The following is a 6,712-nucleotide window of genomic DNA, read 5'->3' as shown; positions in this document are numbered from 1 at the left end:
AAAGTCGCGGAGGCGACTCTTGTTCCCCTCAGAGAGCAGGGTGTTTGCGTCCTCAACTATCTAGATGATTGGCTTATACTAGCACAGTCTCAGGATCAGTTGTGCGAGCACAGGGACCTGGTGCTCCGGCACCTCAGCCTGTTGGGCCTTCGGGTCAACTGGGAAAAGAGCAAACTCTCCCCGACGCAGAGGATCTCTTTTCTCGGTATGGAGTTGGATTCGGTCGAACAGACAGCGCGCCTCACAGAGGAACGTGCGCGGTCAGTGCTAGCCTGCTTGAATACGTTCAAGGGCAGGACAGCGGTCCCACTGATACTTTTTCAGAGGCTCCTGGGGCATATGGCGGCCGCAGCGGCACTTACACCGCTTGGCCTGTTACATATGAGACCGCACCAGCACTGGCTTTATGGCCGAGTTCCAAGGTGGGCGTGGAAGCGCGGCACTCACCGGGTCCAAGTTAGAGAGCCTCCGTCACCCTCGGCAGCGGATGCGGCGGAACGTCTGGTGCCGGGCCTTCACGATGAATCCGCGGGAACCGTGGAAGGCTGGGTTCCATATTGAGACCTAAGCGGTTCTCGTATGTGTATAGTCCATGGTATAGCCATAGAGCCCGTGTTTCCCAGACAGACTTCTGCCTTTCCAAGAGGGTTACAATCACCTCCGGTTCTCCATATCCACCTAAGCGGATGCTATATGTGTATTTGCTTCTGAAAACTCATCCTCTTACATAAATCTTTGCTTTCTAGCTGTGCAGAATGACTTCTGAGTACAGAGATGATTTTTTCCCTTCATCTTTGAATTCATGAGAATAATCAGTCACTGCTCTTCAAGAATGTTACTAATTTCTCTGTTGATTTTAATGATGTGCAAAGCTACATAATTTTTAAAATGACCTAAGTAACACATTTGCATAATGTCCACCCACGTTCTAGGTCGCCAACTTGTGATCTATCTATCTATCTATCTATGGTGAGGTCTCTGATGAAAATGCCTGACACCTGCTGGTTGTAAATGGTCAGTACAGCAGATTGTCTCCCCTCCTCCATAGTGTCTTCTCTGGACATCTCGCCAATACCAGCTGGGCCTCTCAGACTCTCCATAGACCACAGTTTGAGCGAACCCGTATCTGTATCTGTTTGCTTCTGTGAATGCTCTGTACATCTGATTGTGTACACTTTTTGCTGCATGTTTATTCTGGACTGTGAGACACTCAGCAGGAATAGCCAGACTTTTTAAGTCTGAGGTCTTTTTTCTAATCTGCATGGAGTGCTTTCTCTCTCTCTTGCTCTGATGCTGAAGCAGGAAAGCCCTTGTTCAAAAGGGCTACTCTTCCTAGCGCTCTTTCTTATTAATTCAGGAGAGTGGTAATCCTTAGTGACTGGCATATATTACAGCTGCCATGACAATCTGTCACTCACAGCCGCCTTGGTAACTGCACTCTCTGAAGATGCATTAGAGCCCCAGTGGCTCATTGTGACATTAACCAAGAGGGCTCTTTGATTAAGAGGTTTCCGAGCAAAAGGGACAGAGTGAACTTGGGGAGAGGCAAGCTCGTCATGTTATATTGCTATGAAATCATTTTATGTTGCAGTCTAACACAATATTACATAAAAATGTATGTACTTGTATTTGAAATTACGCAACTTTTGTGAGGCATTATTGTAACTGTCATAATTTACTTTATAAATATAGTTTATAACTAAACTACATTTTGAAACTACTTTTGAATGTAACCACAGCTGCTCCAAAATTCTGCATTTAGAGTGCTTACAAGATCCATGAGCAGAGACCTTATTAGGTTCAAGGTTCAAGCTCCAAGCATTCACATTTATAAGATATAGCCTATATGAAGTTAAAACTCACCAAGCACCAAATGCGAGTAAAAATCAGCATTGGCGAATATATGAAGCAATGTTACTTGCCAGTTTTTTATTAACCGTAACAATGCCTGAGAATGCAATATGATTGTCAGATCTCAAAGACTGTTGTAATTATATAAATATGTAATGAAAGTTTATATATACAGTTTATAATAAAGTTTATATATACAGAATATATATATATATATATAGTGCTGCTTGAAAGTTTGTGAACCCCTTGCAGAATCTGTGAAAATGTGAGTAATTTTAACAGGCCCGGCGCCAGGATGCATGATTGTGGGGGAGGGGGGAGGGGGTTCATATTTTCAAGTGAACGCTCGAAATACATTATTTAGGTAACACTTTACAATAATTAACTAACACGATAAACTTTAATACATTAATTAACTAATCGAACCTTATTGTAAAGTGTTACAATTATTTGTTATTAAAGCATATACAGTATATGTTCACAAAAACACTGTTAAATGAAACAGAAAAGTAAGCAGGTGTGCATGATTTGGCATGGCAGCCAATACAAATAATGATCGTTTCCTTACCTAAATCCTGCGTTTGGACCAGGCTCGGTTGCAGAATCACGTCTGTGCTTCTGAAATTAAATTTTTTTTCTATATAGTGTAGTAGTTAGCTATCTCTGTGTCATACATGGCCACTTGTCAAGCATGAAAACACAAGTTTTATGTGGCACAGGGATGTCCGTGGGGCGCCGGGCCTGAATTTTAACAAAATCTGAGAGATCATACAAAATACATGTTATTTTTTATTTAGTACTGTCCTGAGTAAGATATTTTACATTTAGTCCACAAGACAAAAAAAAAAGCTGAAATTATTCAAATAACCCCATTCAAATGTTTGGGAAGCCTTGGTTCTTAAAACTGTGTGTGGTTACCTGGATCATCCATCTGTTTTGTGATGGTTGTTCATGAGTCAATGTTTTTTGGGTGTTAGTATCAATATGTTAGTCTTAAGGTTATCTATGAGGCAGTGTGCTCCAAAACAGTAACAAAATTCGCATTTATAAGATATAAGCATTCAAAGCTTGCAGTTCGTCACTTCTGCCAAAACGGTTCAACAATTTTTTTGACGTCACATCGTACTTCATCTTCTCATCAAATCTTCTGACCAATCAAATGCTCTCTAGAATCCGAAGCGCCCGCCCCTTGCACTATAAATAGACGCTGAAGCGGCTGAGATCTGTCAGTTCACAGTGTAGTGTTTCCTGTACAGTGAATAGCTCAAAGTGCACAATGTAGGTGATAGGGAACGATTCAGACAGTGTAAATATGCTTTCGATTGGTGCAAATGAGGTCTGGTTTCACATTGTTTCACGCAAACCGCAGCAGTGCACACAGTCTGATCCGGACTTTGGCTCCGGTCGAGAGACGCGGAGCAGATCATATGCGCGAGTCGGCATATATTAAACACTTTTGCAACTACACAGCCTCAGCATGATTATGACCACTATTTTGTTTTACTAAGAGTTTCATATTGAATCTAGGGGGTAGTCTATTAGACTGTAGCTGTCAAATGCGGCTTTACCGAGCTCAACGGCTCTGGCCCGAGCAGATATAAACAAAATGCTATTGACTATTTTAAAAAGGGGGCGGGACTGCTCGATATGTCCCGCCCTCTCTTCCCGTTTCAGTTGAAATTACGTCACCACATAGAATAATGCTGCATGTTTCAAGGCACTTCAGGGGACCTTTAAGAGCCTAAGAAAACATTTTGAATTTGAAGATCAAGGTAAATTGTACTTAATTTGTTTTCCGGGAAACATGCAAGTATCTTCTGTTGCTTCCGAAGGGCAGTACTAAATGGAAAAAAAAAATATTTCTACAAAATAAGAAACATTTGGACATCTTCATCCTGTTCAAAGGTTTTCACCCCGGCTCTTAGTACATCATGTTTCCTTCTGGAGCATCAGTGAATGTTTGAACCTTTTTTAATAGTAGTTTTAATAATGGCAAGACTTAACCCAACAGAGGATTACATTCCTTTAATGGCACAATCTCTTTCATTTTATTTTGTCAATGGATTCAAAAATTATTTTATAGAACCCGTTTGCTATTTAAATACATGTGGTAACTCACAAATAAATGTTGAGATGTATACTGACAGTATCCATCATTTACAATGTATATTCCAGTGGTATTGGTTTCATTTGCTCTGCAGAGGAAAATAGATCCAATACATTGGGAATATTGTGCTTATAATGTTACACAGTTCATGTCTCTTTTACTGAGGTTGAAAATCATTCAGTATTGTGCTGTAAACAATATTTTTCCATCTCAAAACTGATGCTGAGTGAAGAAGAATTTCTGTGCTCTTGAATGTTGACTTCATGTCATCCAGTGTTGAAGATGTTTGGCATGTCCAGGGGCGTAAATATTGTCTAACAGACAACAAACATACAATTTCTCAAGAGCGATTTTTGTAGGGGACACAAATAATACAGCTAAATTTGTACTTGTAAGGATATGTATACACAGAGGAAAGCCTTACCACTATTAGTGCAGCAGGGAGACCGTTGGCTTTGATCTCTCTCACTGGACTTGTGTGCGTATAGGTGATGTAAAAGAGGAAAGCAGGCATTTGGACCAAAGCACTGTGAGGCAAGGGAGGGGAGACTTTTTTGCCTCGTTTGTGTTGTTTTACTACTTACACAATTATTTAAAGTATAAAACATTGTTATTTACAATAGACAGACTGATTTCTAATCATATTTTTAGGAGGGACAATCCTCAGATGGGGGGGGTTCTGTCCTGTCCCCCCAGGAATTTTCGCCTATGGGCATGTCTTATGTAAATATTTGCATCCTTAACATAAGGAATTGCACTACTGGTGGTATCTTGTTCACATCTCATGTACTTGCTTTTGTCTTCTTCTCTCATTCTCGCCCTGTCAATCACTCTTTTGTTTTCCCTTGGTGCTCTGGTTGACAAATAAAGGAATTCATGTTCCCTTTTTTTTAGTTTCAGACCATGTTCTCCCATAGCTTCACCTATCTTATTTGAAGGAGGTCCTATGTGAGGTCACCACACATTTAATTGTCCTTGCTTCTGCAGAAATGTCCACCTATCAGTCAAGTGCTGTCAGTCAGCATTTAAAAGTGTCCAAATCCAGCCCAAGTCACACTGACGGTGGGTGTGCGTTCACAGTCTAGTGCCCCCCAGAGAAAAGTTTTATTTTTTAAGGTTCTTATTGCTTCTTATTGATTGTTTGCAGAGGGATCTGCTTGAATGAGGGCTTTAACCTTCTTCTGTATTGTGTGGGAAGTTATCTGTATTTGTGTTGTGTTTGTGTGTGTGTGTGCACAGTATTTTGTGATTGTGCATTTTTTCTAGGATGGCAAGATTTCTAGGTTTATCCTGATTTCATGAGGTGTGTCTTGACTTGTAAATAAACCATGGTTTCTGTTTCTCTGTTCTGTTATGAGTAGCTTCAGTGTCAGTAGCTACTGTCTTTATTGTTTGTGGTTTCGATTGGGTGATACTGCAGAAAAAGGAAACAGCTTCCTTTTTCTGCAGTATCACCCAGTTAGTTTGCAGATACTTCTTTGTAGAATGTGTTTAAGCAAATAATGTATCTGGTTGCCATGACGATAACTTCACAAGCTTGTTTCCACTCTCTATAGTTCTCTTGGTACAAGCGGCTTTTAACGAAATGCCTAAATGAAAATGTGTTTCAACAAGTTGAAAGAAGCCCATCTATTTATTTTTTACAAGACTTGAAAATGCAAGTAAGACACTTTGCTTTCACTGTAAAAGTTACATTTCCAGAATTTTCTTCTGACAAATATGGAATTGGTGTCATATTTATATGCTGATAATTTATGAAATGTTATATTCAAAGTCAGCATGAAATTAAAATTAACAATCTTTTTTTCTGAGTTGCATGCTACAGATCTTATTGTGAATTATTATTAGTATATTATTAATTATTATTATTATTATTATCATTATTATTATTATTAATTAATTAAAAATGTTTATCACACGAAAAATTCATCTCACTGATCAGGCCTTTAAACTCTGCCTTTCCACAATCACATTCATTTTTGAGTGCAACAACCACATCTCAAAGTCCAATCAACAGCTGATTGATAGAACCAAGTTTTTTTTTTTTTGATTACCTTCTATCCCCCGAGTGTTCTGGTTTGAGACAAGTCACCCTACAATGACTATGAGACTATGTCTCTGTGTCTTCTCCTCTCCTCTCCTCTCCTCTCCTCTCCCTTTAAATTTTATTTCCTTTCCCTCTCTTTCTTTTCACCTTTTCTTCCCATCTATTCTTTCCTTCTCACTTTTTTGTGTCTTCTAGAAGCCTCTTCTTATGCCGTCCCTCAGGCACTCAGGGGTGTGTCTGTGAGATGGGCGTCTGGGATTTGAACTACTTTACCTGTGCTGCTCTTTCTCAACAACTCTCCTCTCCTTTCCAATTTACATTTATTTCCTTTCCCTCTCTTTCTTCTCACCTTTTCTTCCCACCTATTCCTTCCTTCTCACTTTTTCTTTATTTCCCTTCCATCTTTTCTTTCTTACTTCTTTCCTTACCTCCTCCCCTCCTTCGCACCATTCCCTCCCTCTTTCTTTCCTCTTTCCTTCCCTTCTTTCCCTCCCTTGTTCATTCCTTCCTTCTATTCTTCTTTTCCCATTTCTTTTCTTCACTTATTCCTTCCTTCCCTTGTTTTTTCCCTTTCCTTCAAAACCCTCCCTGCTCCTTCTAGTCTGGTCACAAACAAGCTCAAGTACAGTTATTTTGGAGTTCATGTTTGTCAGTCTGGACGTATGCAGTCAACAAAGATGGAAGGGCCAGGAAGGGAAAAGAGTGGC

Source organism: Sinocyclocheilus grahami, unplaced genomic scaffold (assembly GCF_001515645.1).
Source record: "Sinocyclocheilus grahami isolate Dianchi unplaced genomic scaffold, SAMN03320097.WGS_v1.1 scaffold2075.1, whole genome shotgun sequence".
NCBI classification, from domain to species: Eukaryota; Metazoa; Chordata; class Actinopteri; order Cypriniformes; family Cyprinidae; genus Sinocyclocheilus; species Sinocyclocheilus grahami.
This window is presented reverse-complemented; position numbering follows the sequence as displayed.